Genomic DNA, 16,757 nt, shown 5'->3' with positions numbered 1-16,757 from the left:
ATTTGGGTTAGAAAGGTGATTTTACCGGTAACTAGTTTCCAAAAACCATTAAGCGTATCACATTTGGCCTTAGTCAACCTTACTTTTCATCTTTTCTATTTTTCTTTTTTTCTATTGTCTTTTATTCAGTCATTTCAGAAAAGACTCGCCGGTCACTAAATCATTCAAAGCACCAGGGAAGATACCTTGTGGTATTAGCACTGTATTTGCTTTCAAAAAGCTTTCAGTTTTCTTTAGATACACACAGACACAGAGAACAAGTGAAATGCACACATGCACATACATTCGCACACACACACACACACACACCACACACGCCACTCACTCCCACAAACAGCAGTGTGTGGTCAGGGAAAGGTGAAAGTCCAATGACCTCCTGACTTCTTGACGATAGCTCGAGATCACTCAAATGCCATTTTGCATATATGTAAGAACAGTGTGACCTAGACAATTAGGTAATAAGAGCTATGAGAACGCAGCTTTTTGTGTTTTGAGGCCCATGATATAAAAGTCTTCATGTAGTTGAACCGGTATTTGAACATCTCCGATATCATAAAAGTGCCGATTCATATGGTTCGACCTACTAAAGAGAGACTCGATGTGATCGCACAGGTGGAGAGAGGGATTGTTCTGGGCTCCTGCAGCTCCAGGTGTCATGTCCTGGCAATAACCTTGGTTACCTAGGGCAGAATTTGGCTTCTTTAGCGGGTAGGCATCTTTAAACCACAGTAAGATTTAGAATCAAGGATAGAAGGTCTTAAGAGCGTAAAAATTATAGTATGGATTTTTTTTTTTTTGTATGAGGGAACCATTTTATGTTTGGTATTTTAGGTATCTGTAATGTTAGAATTTAGCTAATTATAAATGAAAATCTTGAATTCTAATCTAAAATGTGTATTAAATATCTGTTTTAAATTTGTGATTTTGGGTTGAAGTAGAACATTTAAGATAATGTTAGAGTCAACATAATTATACATTTAATATTTTAAACAGAAAAATTATCTATGTGCTCAGGAAAGCTTGGTTTGTTCGTTTTAAAAAAAATGAAGGATTTAAAAAAGAAAACTAAATGCATTAATTTTGTATCAACATTTAAAAATATTTGAAGATGTCCAATAAATTATGTTTGAAAATGGGACCAAACATCATTTAAAGATTCCTTAGAAATGATTTCTAAGATCTACAAGACATAGAAATAGAACAGTAAATCGAAAAAAGAATGCGATTTTAAAAACCATATCTTTAACAAATTAAATATCAATCCTCAAACAAAAAAAACGCAAATCTCTAAATAATATTTTTCTGTGAACGAAAGCCATTCTTGAGGACACTAGAAAACTGACAGCAACCTGCTGACATTTTGCAGACTTTGTCAGAATTGTCAGGTCTCCAAATGATCATCAGATAGGAAACCCTCCAGCTGACAATGCTATCCCTGAACGATCAGACTTTTAGCGTCTCACTTCTAAATATAAACAGACAGCGAATGATCATTAGACCCTGATGGTGGCTAACATCCATTCTCCCTCCTTTTAACATAGGTCCTGCTTAGGTTGCAATGCACCCATGCACCCTCCCGTGACCTGTTGGTCATGAGGCATACTCTCAGTAAATGAGATATAAAAGCACATTTCCTTGCATGGGACTTTTAGGAAAGCTCTTTTAAAAGTCCAAACTAACCTACATTTTGCCTTGTAATCATTCTTTCTTCCTACCTCTGTCTATCTGGAATGTAGAGTGGGTAATTAGGAGACACGGTGCTTGACAACTTCATTGAGAAGATGCAAGGCCTGAGACTGCCTTACTGTTTGAGAGAAACAAACCCTATTTAATTAATCACTATAGGTGGCTTTCTGTTGTTTTCAGCCAAACTCAATTCTAACTGACTCAACTTTATACATAAAGAAAGATACTAAACAAAATCAACAAGCAAATAAGAAGGAATCTGGAGGTCAAAGATAGTACAAAGAACAGAATAAAACTCCAAAATAATTAAAATAATTATATTATCCCCAGAGAGGTTCATTCATTTAACCAATATTTATAGAGTGACTTTTAAGTGACGTGCCTGATATGAAAACTGGATAAGAGATAAAATACTATGTCGCATCCATGAAACAGAAATGGAATGTTGTGAAAAGATGATGGAAATAGGAAAGAAGATAAGAGAACTAAAGAATAAAAATAAGATATTCAGCATAAAAAAATAAATTCCAGAAACAGAGAAAATGGTTGAGAGTAAAACGTTATGAGTATATCTCAGGGAGATTTCCCAGGCATAAAAGACATGACTTTCCTTATTGAAAAGGGCCCAGTGAGGGATCAATACAGCGAGTGAGAAAGTATCCTTGCCAGTGCAAAATGATGAAATTTCAGAATATCGTAGGTAAATCAGAGGTTCTGAACTCTTCCAGAAAGAAACGAAATCAGGGAGATTAAAAGTCAGAGCGGCATGGGTCTTCCTAGGAGCAACACTGAATGCTAGGCAAAGGAGAATCGCCTTCAAAATTCTGAGAGAAAATAATACGCAACCTAGAATTCTATTTCTAGCCGAAGTGTAATTCAAGTGTGAGGGAAAAACAGACATGAGTTGGAAAATGGAACCCACGAGACTCACTTTCATTGAAAACCACTGATAGATGTGCTCCGGCAAATTAATGGAGTAAACCAAGAAAGAAGACATGGGGTCTAAGAAATGGTCTCCAACAGAGTGGAGCACCAAGGGAAGTCTGGCCGAGGTTGTTATGGGAGATCCAGGGAACCAGCCCATGCAGAACAGAAAACAGAGCCTCCAAAAGAGAGATCCAAAGGGAATAAAAGGCAACTGTTGACACAAAGATTATCTAATGTAAAGGAGAATTCCAAAAGGAAACACTGGTAGGCATACGGTAGATGGGATGTTGCATGTGGGAAAAAATATAGGTACCTGAAAACCAGGTGAATGAATAAAATCAGGAGACTATTAATTTCAGGAAAACGAAAAAAAGATAAACTTCTATTTGCCACTGCAATGGACATTATTTACATAGCCACAATAATGTAAACATTGATTGTTATCGCATAAAAATTATTTGGTAAAAGTTTTGGAAGGATGAGAGTAGGGAAGTGAGTTCTGGTGGTATTGTAACAAACATTGACCAATTTAGCAGGATGTCAATAGGTAAGTTCTAAAAATTGTGAATAAAAAGCTAGCGATATAAAACTCCTTAGAAATCTACAAGTTAATAACAGGAAAAAAACAGGTGAAAGAGGCAAAAATAAATTGCTTCTAGGGTGCAGACCTGAAGTTTAGGAAGAGTGAGTGTGGGGAGAACTAATTCTTTGTTCTAAATCTTTCGGTATGCTATAATTGCGTGATGATTTGTTGGTACTAGACTCACACATTGAAACTCTCTAAGCACTGCTTCTGACCCTCCCAGCCTCACCTGTCTGTTATTCGACCTTGGTTGTTGACAGTTCTATACAGGATCTGGCCAGCTTCCTGCAGGTGCAACCTGGCCTTAGGCCCACACCCTATGTTTCTTACTTCATGCCCTTGGGCTTGTCTGAGAAAGCCCAAGCAGGAGCCACCGTGGGAACCTGCTCACTGCTCATGTATGTGCAAGGGAGTTAATACCCTGTGAGTCACACCTTTGACCAAATGGGGGTGGGGGAAAATCCTGAGCCGGTGGATGCATCCTTCCCTCTTCCCCTGGATTGACAGTGCTGAGATATTCATGCAGCTTTTAGGCAGTCCCCCAGGGTAGAGCAACCAGTCAGCTATAGTCATGACCGAGTGATAAAGGATCTTGGAACTGGCTCTCCCTCTTTCCTTCTTCTCCCTTTGTCACTTATTCCCTCCCTGGATCAAATCCCCAATTTGCATTGGTCTCAGGCTTCGCTTTCTGGTAGACCTAGTTTAAGACAAAACTGATGAAAAACTTTTAAATAAAGGCAAAATAAATAAAATATTTAAATAATCTATTTTTTAAAAAATCTAAATGGAAGATGATAATATAACAAAGGAAATGCAAAGTGTAATTGCAAGATTTTTGAAACCAAAGATAAATACTCCAAAAGGAAAACTGATGGGTTAGAATTTATAATTATGGATGGTCTCTGCAAAATTAGAAGTTGAAGAAACGAGGAAATAAACTGTAAAAAAAATGCTCTGAAGTGTTCTTTCACCATGAGAGGTGAAGGGGACAGAGCTGGTAAAATGTCTTGTGGGGGACATATGGCCATTATCTAATTTCATATGTCAATGGAAAATATAAGCTTAAGTATGATAATAAAAACAGGCAAGTACCCACTAGCAGAATGGTGAAACCCAATAATAGTTGTAAATCAATGATGGCAGGGTGAGTTAGTATACAGAGAAACAAAATAGTGGGGGAGGGGGAAGATAAATCAGGAGCAACAATTAAAATGAATAAAAACCATTAAAAAAAAAAGAACTAAAAATAAATATATTACTTAAACCAATAATCATAAATGGACTAAATTCTCCCTTTAAAGAATGAACTCTCAGGCTAAAAGCAAAACTAAATTTTCATCCATACACAGTTTATAAAAGACATTTCTAAAAGTAAATAATGAAGAAATGTTGATTTTAATACTCAAAGATATGCCAGAAAAATGTACACAGTTAAAAAACAAGAAAGGTGACATTTCAATATAAAGCTCAATTCAAGGCCTGAACTATTAAATGAAGAAAAGAATTAGATATTGTACTATAAAAGATATAATCCTCGAAGAAGATAAAACAGCTGTGGAACTTTGGGCAATAAAAAATGTAACAGCAAAATACATAGAACAGTCTATGGCCGCGCCACCCTGAACAAGCCCCATCCCGTCTGATCTCAGAAGCTAAGCAGGGTGGGGCCTGCTTAGTACTTGGATGGGAGACCACCTAGGAAGACCAGATGCTGTAGGCGTAAAAAAATTTAAAAATAAGGGATTGTAAGCTGACAATGTCCTTGCAATCTGTGAGGCTAACCAAGGATTGCCTTGCCTAAAAAAAAAAAAAAGAACAAAAATGCCTATAAATTTAAGGGTAAAATCACAATGATAGTAGAAGATCTATTACATCTTTTCATTATTTTATGTCTCAAGGAGTTAAAAATGAGCAACGTAGTTAAATATCGCAAACCAACAAGTTAACTTAATAGATCTACATTTTTTTTTTTTTTTTTTTTAGCCCGGGAAAACGTGTTTAAAAATCAAGATTTACTGGACCATGAAGAAAACAATTAAGTTCTCTTCAATATGAGATTTCGGATCACACTCCTCACGGACTCTAGCTATTTTTGTCTTTCCCACTCCCCCATTCCAAGGGTAAATAAATCAGCATGTGGGATGGGGCAAGTCACACCTAGTGCAATAATGAGAAGGCAGATGGAGGGATGGAGCCAAAGGAACTGGGGTCACTGAGTGCCTGCAACGTGCTGGTGCGTCTGTGTGCCACCCCTTTTCCTATATTTCCTCATCCAGTTCTCGGCACAGCCCCGTGTCGAGGAATCGCCACCCATTTTGCAGGCGATGAACAGCTATTCCCACTGTTCACTATTTCGATGATCAGATCCCTATCGACACCAGCAAACAAAATCCCTGTCTTTCATTAGAAAGAGGAGACATACCCTCTGCCCTCACATTCAAGACTCTTTCCCATCTCTGGGTGGCTCTCTTCCACTTCCGTAGTAAAATGGGGATTGTCACACTGACCCACTTCCCAGCAGGGCTGTGAGATGTAACGACTAATTACGAAGGCTAATAAAATATTTACAGAGCCTATAGCACACTCTGGAAGTGCAAGGGCTTATTTAATAAAAACAATGGCAGTGCTAGATAAACACCGCACAGAGCCTAGTGCTACTCTTGAGAAGAGTAAACAACTCGTCAGGGTAATTTCAAGCTCTATTAGACTCTTGCAGCAAATATCACTGTTACCCAAGAAGAGAGAAAATCTGCCACACAGGAAATCTTGACTGAAGGCCACGGCCCAGCCATGCAGAGCAGTGTAGTTCGATTAAAATGAGCAGTGACCTTTCATGCAAGCGCTGGTATCTCTGGGCTTTTCAGAATTCAGGAAGGTGGAAGTGAATCGGCTCCATGCAACCTTGAGCTCAAGCTCCAGGGCCTTGCTTGCATTGTAAAGAAACACCTCTCCCGGAATCCAAAGCGGAGGCCGATCTGGGCTCTAGCCAGAGGAAGAGAGGGATGTCTTGGTGAAACGTGTAGGAGCATTTCGAATCTTTGCAAGGGACAATAGAAAGAGCAAACAGCGTGGCCCATTTAAATAACAAAAAGGCCATTGTATCAGAAGGGTCCAGACAGGAAAACAGCACCCACGCCAGGAATTTGGTGCAGGGGACTAGAGGTGGTAGAAAAGCTGAAAGGGCACCAGGGGGACAGCGAGGCCACCCAGAGATCAGCAGCAGTGGGAAGCTGCTACCACCCCTGGGTCTGGAGGCACAAAGGCGGAGGGAGTGTTACCGAAACCCAGATGTGAGCTGGCACCAAAGAGGATGCAGCCACTGTCAGAGAGAGACACAACTGGAACCAGAGAAAGGAGGGGAGAAATCCTGCCTTCTCCTTCCTCCTGCTATTCAGTGTCCCATGTGTGTCTTCCACTGGCCAAGGCCAAGCAGAAGCCAGTAGACAAGGATGGTAGTCTGCATGGGCAGCACGGAACAGAGCAGGGGAGGGCTCTGAGGGCCAGTGGTCGGATGCCCAGGGGAGAGCAGGGCAGTGGGAGGAGGGGTGAGCGAGGCTGGCTAAGTCAGATAGGATGCTAGACTCTCATGGAAGAAAAATGGGAAACATAGGTTTTTAAGCCAGGCGTGACTTGCCCCCATCCCACGTGCTGATCCGGGACCGAGTTCTGGCTGGTGAGTCGTCCTCTGGTGAGCCTGGTGCCTGCCGCATCCACTCCCCGTGAACACAAACCTTTGGGTCAAGGGACATGGTTCTTGTCACTTAACACAAGTTGTGGAAATGCCAGCACTGGCGGGCTCTGGGAGCGTGTGAGTTCTCTTGCTCTGAATCTGATTTCCAGTCTTTTACTGCTTCAGAGACGCAGTGCCAGGGCCGACCTCATTCTAACTGGTTAAATGAATTCTCACATCGCGTAGGCATGGAATTCTAGTCACCTTCATTTTCACCACAGATTGCCAGGCCTGACAATAGTATCAGTGAACAGGGCAATGTGTCAAAAAGACCAGAATCTGTGAATCAGTGGGGCGACTTCAGGAAGCATTCTAGAAAGTTCCAGACAAGCCTTCCTTCAGTGTTCTTCCCCAAGATCGTCTTAGGAATCAAGGAAGGAGGATGAAATCCATGGGGTGTTCATTTAATGGTTCACTTGGGCTTTGACTAATTTTGTTCTTGTGACAGTGTGATAATTTTAGAAACTCCAAATTGGGAAGTGAAAGGTAATTCATTTCCATTCACTCTGGGTCAACAGGACTGAATTGCTGGGAACTGAGTGTTCCTTTAGGTGGGCAGGTATTTGGGGTTTCACAAACTGTGTAGAAAGTCAGGGAGAGACCGTACTTAAAGACGTATAATTTGTCAGTGGCAGAAAAGGAGACCAGCATCCAGGACTCCGGGCCAGGGGCTGTGCCAGTGACATGAGGAGAGCAATTTGGTTAATGGTGGTGCCCTGGCCCCGTTTCGATTTAGAGGCACCTTTTGTTTTCAAATAGCTTGACAAGAATATTTATTCTTGCTTCCTATGGACATGACAATGTTTGGTTCTTCCCCCCACCCCCCACCCCTCCTGGAGCTCCACGAGTTTTAAGATCTGATCCTCGTCCAGGAGAAGCTCACACGGCTGGAATATTTTATCTGACGGAGGGCATTTCCTGGTGCCTAGCACGGTGCCTGGCACACAGCATGAGCTCAAGCGGCGGAACTTCTTTCCCAAGGGGGTTTTTCATCAGCGATTGTGCGGATGGTCTCCATTTGCCCCTCGAAGCAGGCTGACCCACAGCAGAGATCTCATTTGCCCCTGTTTCCTTTTTGGTGTGGCTACGGGAGGTGCTGGCGGGGACCGGAGCACGAGAGGGGCGTGCGTGGGAGTGCTACACGCCTCTTCTCAAGGCCACCGCTCCCTCTGCAGCCTCAGGACTGCGAGAGATGCCACGGTCCACAGTTTCCAGCCCCGGGTCCTTCACTGGACGCTGCTGGCTCCCTAAATCTGTCCACCCCTCATCCTCCTCCTTTCTTACACTCTCCTCAATTACCCCACTTGAGGATGCCTTTCTTTTCTTTTCTGGACTCTGTGTAATCTAGTCATTGAGCAATCTACGTTTCATGGTAAAATAAAACAAAACAAAACAAAACACAAAACAAAACAGTTTGAACACTCTCAGGGCCTGTTGTGGGCTCTTTGCCCAGTTGTGGTCTGGGCACACCTGTGTCTTCGCTAGTTCATCCTTTCAAAGTCCTCATCCGGCAGGCTATGGGAGAGAAAGTTGGAGGAATTTGAACCAAGGAGAGTGATCAGATATTAGATTCATAGCCTATGCATACAGATTTTCTGGCACATGGCCAATCGAGAATATTCTGTCCCACCGTAGCCACAAGAATGCTCACGTACCCAGTGCTGAGCTCATGAGTCCCATACACCTCTTTCCTGTGGCCAGAGATCTTTAAGAGAGATCCTGTACCCAGAACATTCGCTATGATTTCTGGGAAACTGAGCATTACAGTCCAGCACCTAGAAAGGGCTGGGCACATCATAGGCACTCATTATCTATCTGTGGTCTAATGAATGAATTCTGGGATATCTCCGCATCCCACTATGGCTGGCATATGGGGTAGAGTCACAGAAAGCATGAGCTCCTTGAGGGCAAACTGTGTCCCCATGCGCCTGCATACCTGGGTGTCCAGGCATCATCTGTAGAATGCAAGTAGACCCTGGCAGAAGCACCCAACTGGGTCTCTGATTTTAAGTCGCCTCTTCTAAGGGAATATACCAAGCATTCTTGAGGTTGGCAATTCATGTCAAGCTCTCGATTCTATCTTCTCAAATGGCTAGAAGAAAAAAGGATGAGGAGACTCAAAATCTCTGCAGCAAACTCCACTCCATCACTGCCGAAGATCCTTGATCAGAAGCTGCGCACAGGCCGACCCATACCGAAGTATGAGCCCTTCCCCTGAAGCAGGTTTGCACTACTAATCGAAAATGAGAGAACATAGGAAACAAGATTTGCTGTAGGTGAAAGATTTTGGTTAAACTGACCTGGTAATGTTGAACTAGTGGTTTGGGGGAGCCAGCCCTCTATGTGGGAGGCTGCTTTGTCTGTGTAGCTTTGCGCCCCAAATTAGTAGACTTGGTGGTGGAAAAAGAAGCAAGTCCCGAACCCATTAGTGAAACGTAGATGTAGTTCAACCTTTGGTTGCAGATAAACAGTCACAGGTATTACAAATTACTGTCATGATCACAAATCCTGCAGGATAAACGGGATGTTACTATGGGGTATCTGAAACGCTCTCCCTGACTCCCTTCCCCCAGCCCACTGAAGCGGTCATTTTTATGGGTGCTTAGGAACAGAGTGACCGAAATACAGCAGAAGAAACTGGTAAACCAGGAGCCTTGGGAAAGCTGAATCCCACACTCGGCCGTTTTCCTGTTTGCTGGAATCGGCAATAATGTTAACAAAAGCAAATACTAAATATTTATACATTAACTCTAATTTGAATAGGTTATTGGAGTGTTGTTTTGTAAGATAATATTACAACATAACATTAAAGTTTAAAATATTCAAGTATATTATTACCAAATGCCATCATGTTTTAAATGACAAGCTTCCCTTTATTTCTTACATTGTATAATTATTTGTAAACAGATAACCTGAGTTCAAATTAAAAATTTAAACTCTGCAGATCACTAACCTATGAAGTCATGACAGTTATTTATGAAACAGTAATATCCACTTTCTAAAACCAGAAATTTTGTTGTTTTTAAATAACATTTTTATTAAAATCTAGCATAAGTACAGAAAAATGCACAAATCCTATGTTTAATTCAATGAAAGTAAATTTATATTTTAATATTTCATTTTATATGATTTCTGGGTTGCAATTTATTCTAGCGTATCTTTCTAAAGCACCAGTAGAATTAATCTACATTTTGCTTGTTCAAAAATATAAGATGATATTTCGCATAAATTACTTTATTATTCGTTACCTGTGTGTCTTGAACTTAAGTATCTGGGAGATAGAAAATACTAGCCACACAAGTATAAACAGATGCCTCCCAGGGTGGTGGTCGGCAGGGACAAGGGTTACTAGCTTGTCAAGGTTTACCCAGGATTTTGATCATTTTAGCCCTAAAATCAGTCCTGAACAAGCCAAGACAATTGGTCATCCTAGCAGGGACGGGGTGTGGCCTGGTCTGACCATTGCATTTCCATGTTGAACCCCCTTTCCCTTCTCCACTCCCCTACCCCTTCTCTTTGAGCCCTCAGATGACTTCTGTAATCGGACACAGAGTGTGGATGCTGGGGCTAAGGAGGAGCAAGGAGGAGACTGGGACGGGACCTGACGGAGACTTCCAAAGTGGGTTCTCAGCGCAAATGTAAATTCTCTTTCCTTGCTGCCATTTACATTGCTTTTATGCTGCAGGTTCTTTTTTGGGGGGTTGGTAATATTTTTCTGCCTGTCAGCCAGTGTCTCTTTTGTGTGCTGGCCTTGGGGAAATCTTTATGGAGGAGAGCTGTATACGCTTGCCTTGCAGCCCTCAGACCGCAGTGGCTAAGCCTGTACTTGATTATCTCTCCATTCTTCCAAATGGACCCACTTCATATGAAAGATCTTACCAGGATTTGTATTTTCTGGAACACGAAAGATAAGGATGGGAGAATTTTTGTGGGTGAAGAGGGTGGGAATATAGAAATACTTAAATCTTACCAAAACATATTTATATAAAGAGAAGAAAAAAAAGAAAACTTACCCCACAGTACCTGCCTACACAGAAAGAAAGAAAATATAGATGTGTGTGTCATTGGGGGCGGGGCGGGGGGGGCAGACTGAGAACTCTGGCCCTAAAGCAGTTTGCTAGGTCCGAACTTCCTGCTGGTCAAATTCCTTTTCAGGACACTCTCTCTAAAACCCTAGTGAGCCTTGTGTTTTGGGAGCAGGTACTGTGGGGATGGATTCTGCCTTCTTCACTTTCTGGCTGTTTGAATTAAAATGCTTGGGAATTGTGAACCTCAGTTTCCTCATAGAGAAAGTGGACATGATGATACTTTTCTTGAAAAGTTGGTCTGGGGATGAAATTAGATAATGTGTATAAAAGTTTTAGCCTAGTGTTAGCATATAAGTACTAAATAAATACAAAATTGCCCTGCCTTCTGACCTCAGTTAATTTAATTTCATAATTCTGAAAACAAGGCATTCATTCATTCATTCATGATCCATTCGTTCAACAAATATTCATGGCGCTGAACAGGGCCTTGAGTATAACCCAATCATAACCCAAGTGATGAGAAAACCTGATGGATTCTTGCCCTCGTGGAGTCTGGTAGGAGATAAGAAACATTAACAAAGGTACATACAAAGAAATTTTTAGTTACATGACTATTAGAAAGAAAAAGAACATGGCCCCGTGAGAGAACATAACAGGCAGATACGTGTTTGTAGATGGAGGAAGTCAAGAAAGTCTCTCTGAAGAAGATATATTTAAGTTAAAACTGAAGGAATTGTTAGAAACATCCCAGCAAAATCAGAAAGGCCCGAAGAGAGGGAAGAGGAGAATTTGAGAGTCAATCAAGATGTGTAAAGTCCCTGAAACAGGAAGAGTTTGGGGTGCTCAAGAAATTGAAAAGGGGGTGTCATGGCTGGTTTGCTTTATGGGAGTTAGAGAGTGGGATCTAGTGGCCATTGAGCATGAGAGGTATGTCAGTGGCCTCCAAGGAAGTAGAAAAAAGCAGGTCAGATCATGCATGGCTTTCTGTGCCACATGTTGTAGAGATGACCACCTCCCACCAAAAGCATACTGTCCCTTCCAGAGCGTAAGCTGTTCTTGGGAAGTGGCTGTCCTGTCAGGATCCCATCACATTCCTGCCCCCCTTGCATGTAGATGTGGCTGTATAACCACCTCTTGTCAATAAATCAAAATGATGTGTGTCATTTCTAAGCCAAGACTTTTAAAAAGCAGGTCTACCTTCTCCTTGCATTCTCTTTCCCGTTCTTCTCACTAGAAGCAGACGTCTGAGGCCCTCCAAGATGGTAGAGTTGCAAGACAGAGGAACTTCGAATTCTAGATCACGGAGGATAGCTGCCAGCTGACTAGAATCACTCAACTTGGATACACGTGCACACACGCACACACACACACACACACACGTTCCATTTGTTATAGCAGCTAACATTATTCTAAATTATATATCATGCTAAGGAGTTATTATTTTATTCTCAAATTTTTATTTTGAGTTCTACTTTGCTGAAAGTGTAGTGGAAAGTCACTAAAGGATTTTAAGCGAGGAAATGGCATGACCTGATTTTTACTATAAAATGATGACTCTGGCTGAATAGATAGTTGGGAGGTCCAGAATTGCATAGGAGATAAGGCGAGAGATGAAGATGGCAAAAAATAATGCTAGCGGTCAAGAGAGAGGAGTTCTGGCTTGTGGGATCACAAGCACTCAATGATGGTGGGTCAGAGAGAGAAAGATGTTGGATACAACATCCCTTATGTTTCGACTGGAGAATCTGGATGCCACGATGGTGAACTCTGGGAAGAGTCCTGGCTGGGGCAGGGGGCGTAAGGGTCAGAAAACGCAGTGCAAAAGCAGGGGTACTTCTGTGGCTCACTGTGCCTTGTTTCTGTTAGTCTGCTGTGGAGCTAATCTTTGGGGATCCTGGAGTCACATTACTAGATGGAGTGTTTGGTCTGGTTAGCATGGGGCATCCTTTCAAACTAAGTAGCAAACCCATCATGCCATTCACTCATTTGTTCATGCATTCATTCAACCAGGCTCTGGGCTAGGGACTTGGAGGTTAACACACAGTCCTGTTCCTGGGGACCTCACGGTCTTCATGCTCTTTGTCTTTAATTGCTTATATAAATCTATTACAATAGAATCAGTAGCCAGAAATAGGTGACTAGAAGAATTGGCAATTAATGAAAATATTGTTTCTGATACGGTGAGCGGGGTGCGAGGGGCGAGGGTGGACAGGGAGCAGGTCTAGGAGCAGAAAGGGCAAGAAAGGATTGTCTCCCTTCAACATGTAGTGTTTCCTCCTATATGACCTTCAAGGATGCTTAAAATGTGGGAGGGAGAAATCAAGGCACAGATGCTTACGGGACCTCTACACGGTATCCCAACTAGAACAGTCATTTGACTCAAGGTCCATGTGTTTGTCACTGCACACCACCGTGATGCTTCCCTGGAGTGGGAATAAATGAGTTTAAAGAAAAATGGTTGGTCTACGGCCATGCCACCCTGAACAAGCCCGATCCTGTCTGATCTCGGAAGCTAAGCAGGGTCAGGCCTGGTTAGTACTTGGATGGGAGACCACCTAGGAAGACCAGGTGCTGTAAGCATGAAAAGTAAAAAATAAATTAAAAAATAAGGGATTGTAAGCTGACAAGGTCATTGCAATCTGTGAGGTCAAGCAAGGGTTGCCTTGCCTAAAAAAAAAAAAAAAAAAATTAAAAAAAAAAAGAAAAACTGGTTGAATGTGGAGATTTATGAGAGGCTACAGTGGTGGAGGGGCCGAGTGACGCCTCTTCACTTGGACAGGTGCTCAGGGCTGCCTGGCCACGACACTGGGTGAGGCCACAACGCCAGGTGAGGTCCCAGTGGCTGGAACTCGTTTGGCCGGGTTCCTAGTATGGAGCCAGAGGGGGACTGCGGGCTGTGTCCTGTGGAGCCTGAGGGCCAAATTTTGTCTCCGAGTCAGGGTGGAGGGTGTTGGGCTGGAAATGAGGACCTGCAGACAAGACGAGAAGGGGGACGCATAACAGACAGGTGATGTGTGGGAGACGCGACCCGGGTCACAGACCTCAGGGCCTGAGTGGATGCCCGTTTAGATCCAGTCAGAAACAGCATTATTTCTTCAGAGCCGGGAGGGTTTAGATAACCCTGGAGTGAGTGTGTGCATATGTGTGTGTACAGGGGCACATGCTAGGGGCCCATGAACACATGTGCATGCTCATGTACATACACACATACATGCTCAGGGCGTGTTCCATGCTGGTGTGGGGTCCCGGATGAGTAGAATGGCAACAGTGGACTCCTGGGAACAGAAAGCAGACTCACGCAAAAGACGAAAGAGCTAGTCTGGGAAAGCACTTGCTGCTTCTGCCCATGCTGGCTCCCTGTGCATCACTAAGTCTTTTGCTTTTGTTCCCAAGATTCATCACACCCAGTTCTTTTTTACACTCGTCTTACTTGTAACTAAGGAGGTATGCTGAAGGCTTGGGGATGCTTTCAGTTCTCTCCAAGCCTTTGCTTGAAGGAATCGGTGGCAAAAACAAACCCTGTGCTCATATCAAATACTTGGATTCTCTCTGCAAAAGGCGATCTGCTAAATGCGAACGTGCTTTAATGTTTCCACCTTCTGTAAGACTTCTCATGAATATATATGCTGATAAATCAGAAAGCTGTGCTTATATGTTCAGTGCCTTGACGTTCAGTGGTCTTTGTCTCAGCCCATAATAAAATGGATTCCCTGAGGATTATATTCAACTTAACGACAAAATGCCTAGGATGTGCCAAGCACTTAAAAAATACCACTTTACTCCTCTCACGACTCCATGAGGTAGGTCCTATTACCATCCTCATTTTGTAGATGAGTCCACCAACGTTCAATGAGCTCAGATAACTTGTCCTAGGTCACGTAACTAGGCAGTGGGCTTGGCAGGATTTGAATCCAGGCCGATGGACTCCAGAGGCCCTGCTCTTAACCTGTAATCCCCCTTCTGCGGGCGGGAGAGGCCTCTGCTCTGCCTTGCTGTGTTAAATGATTACTGGGCTGTCTCCTGCACTCAGGATGGGACCTTGAAGACAAGAGCTGTTTCTTGTTTCCCCTCAATCCTCCATCTGGGGACATGAGGGCTGGCACATGAGAGGAGCCCACTAAAGCCTGTTGTACGTTTGCTGCTGGAACCGGGGAGCCTTGCCAAAGTGATTTGGTCCATTCTCCTGCCCCCGCTGTCACCATCTGGGATTCTGCACACAGCAACCTCACCCACTCCTCCTCGCCCCATGACGACTTTCCCTCCATAGTCCAATCCCTTCTAAACAAGCTCCCTTGGCAGACCAAGTCCTCTGTACAGTCATGAGTATCTGTCACTTCTGTGCAGGGCCAACAGGAAATGTGGCACAGTGCTGAACAGTAAACAATTCCGACTCTCAGCCACACTTTGTCTGGGCCGGGCACCAGAGCAGGCTGTGGTCGCTTGTTACCCGCACAACAAAACTCCCTCCAGTTTCAACCGTGATTTATCAAGTGAGCCACTGCCAGTTTCGCTGTATTCCTTTCATTTCAGGGGTACAATAGGTAAAATCCATTCCTGAGGCAGAACAACAGATTAAATTTACAGGTTCGAAGGTGGACAATTTCCTGAACAAGGAAGAAACATTCCACGCTGTTTGCGTGTCTTCCAGAACAGCCTCATCAGAATGAGAAAAATAGATGAGGGGTAGACTTAGAAGAGAAGAGCGTTTAATTGTAAAGTCCTGACCACACTGTCAAAATGGTGGCTCTAGACCCAACAGAATGACTGACTCAAATAGGGAAGGGGACGAGTGACATTTAGTGAGCTTCTCCTATGTGCCAGGCTTTTACACGTGTTCCTTTAAAAGTCACAGTAATTGTACAAAGCAACTATTTTAAGGTGCACGCAGGGAGGAGACTGAGAATCAGAGTTTATGGGACTTGCCCAAGGTAACACGGCTACTGGGTCACGGAACTAAAATTTGAACCGAGGTCTGCGTGATCCCAAAGTTGACAGTGTTTTCACCACACAGTGCTGCCTTAGACATTTACTTTACGAAGCTACCTATGAAGAATGATTTTCTACATTGCTGCAACAGATGTCTGTAACCTTTAAAAAACCCACAAGCATATAAAGACAATTCTTCTATTTTCGACACTTAACATCTGTTCTGAGATTTATATGGTAAAAAAAGCATCGTGGTATACTGTATTTTTGAAACGTCATATTTTTGAAAAGCTATCCCGACTTAACAGAAATAAAAAAACCGTACCAAGTAAAGGTGAACAAAGGCAAATGTTAAAACCGTTCCATTCTGTGTTTCAGAATTTATCTTTCTGACCAAAGCTAACAAGCAACGTAGTCAAACAAGGAGACAAAGTTAACTATTAACTTGAGGGTGAAAAGTCAATGGTAAGCACATTCTTTGTATTACCCTGCCCACACTCCAGCAAATATTAACAAACATTAATAGAGGCGAGGACACTTTCCTGTAACTATACAAGTGTGTTGTACACACTTGAAAAACCATGGCAATAAAGGCATTTTCCAATGTTAGCCCCTTCTATCACAGAGGCCCAGAAAAGTGGCCCATTTAAGGCCATCTGGCCAGAGGAGAGCAGTCCCTGCCGTTTCCACCCTTGTGTGATGGTCGGATAGCTGCGTCCTGGGTGGACAGATCTGCTTCCGTTTACAAAACAGTGATGAGCTCATTATCCTTAGATCCAGCATTTTATCTGAAACAAAAATCAAACACTCACGACTTTCATTCTGACCTTTTGCCTCCAGTATTATGGTCTGAGGGCCAATGGGTGGATGATGGTTG

General features: G+C 42.9%; 2 pseudogenes; both read left to right on the top strand.

The window, feature by feature from the left end:
- Nucleotides 1-4,797: 4,797 nt before the first annotated feature.
- LOC120582616 (uncharacterized) lies at nucleotides 4,798-4,916 on the top strand (annotated as a pseudogene).
- An 8,499-nt stretch (nucleotides 4,917-13,415) lies between these two features.
- LOC120582688 (uncharacterized) lies at nucleotides 13,416-13,534 on the top strand (annotated as a pseudogene).
- The last annotated feature ends 3,223 nt before the right edge of the window (nucleotides 13,535-16,757 follow it).

Source organism: Pteropus medius, unplaced genomic scaffold (assembly GCF_902729225.1).
Source record: "Pteropus medius unplaced genomic scaffold, Ma_sr-lr_union100, whole genome shotgun sequence".
Lineage (NCBI taxonomy): Eukaryota > Metazoa > Chordata > Mammalia > Chiroptera > Pteropodidae > Pteropus > Pteropus medius.
This window is presented reverse-complemented; position numbering and strand designations above follow the sequence as displayed.